Source organism: Etheostoma spectabile, chromosome 1 (genome assembly GCF_008692095.1).
Source record: "Etheostoma spectabile isolate EspeVRDwgs_2016 chromosome 1, UIUC_Espe_1.0, whole genome shotgun sequence".
NCBI classification, from domain to species: domain Eukaryota; kingdom Metazoa; phylum Chordata; class Actinopteri; order Perciformes; family Percidae; genus Etheostoma; species Etheostoma spectabile.
Genome location: NC_045733.1, coordinates 16,473,646 through 16,474,689, shown reverse-complemented (window position 1 = coordinate 16,474,689; position 1,044 = coordinate 16,473,646).

Sequence of the window (1,044 nt, the reverse complement as noted above, 5' to 3'; positions counted from 1 at the left end):
GTGTGTGTGTGTGTGTGTGTTTGTGTGTGTGTGTGTGTGTGTGTGTGTTTAATGTCTGATTGTGTTTAGAGCCTCTGTGTTGTGTTGGTGGAGGTCAGTGTGGAGGCATGTGTAGATAGTACATATACTGTTGTATCATGCCCGTTTCACTATGTGTCAGTGACATGTGGGAGATGTTCTACTTGGTTGCACAAACAATCTCGATGGGCAGAAAGGATGGCGAGGGCTTAGCAGCAGACCACTGTTGCACACTTTGGGGCTCTGCTTTCTTACTAGTAAGTACAGTACATTCACTCCAAGTGTGTTAACCTGAAGAAAAAGAAGAAAAACAACAGCTCTCAGACCCTTGTGCACCTCAATCTATGTTGTCTGCTACTGATCCCTCTGTTGGACCCTAAGGTCCTCACTACGTAACAAGCAAGACCCTGAATATCAACACATTAATGCATGCTAATACATTGCATGGTCTGCATTTGTGTTATAGTTGAACATGGTTTGTTAAAAAACTGCTGCCTTGTCCTTCTTCCATGTCAAGTGGAAAGATTTTAGCAAACCTATTTCTAGAACTGAGGATGAACTTACACAAAAGATTCGGGTTAAGCAGAGTTGACAGCAGCATGCCTCTGCTAATAGATGGAGAAGATAACGTTCGGTGAACCATATCCAAACACTTCTTCTGCAAATGTATTTGAAGTGATGAGGAGTATATATTTAGATGTGTTTCCATTTAAGAGAACTAGTACAGTGGCTTTCAACATGAGCCGGATTGTAAAGCAATGAAAGACAACGAAAATAAAGACTGTTTTTAATTTTTTCTACAATTTAGTGTTGTCTTTTGTCAGCGTTAATATAGCCACAGTCAGTGGTTTATGACAGTGCTGTCTTGTAATTAATTGCTAATGAATTTAAAGTGCTCTTTTATGCTTTTTGGCCATTTATTGTCTCATATATTTTTTTTGTGCACATTATAAGTTTACAAAGTGAAAAAGCCCAAAGTCCACCCCAAAAGCACTTACCATCTCCAACAAAAAACACTGTTCACAA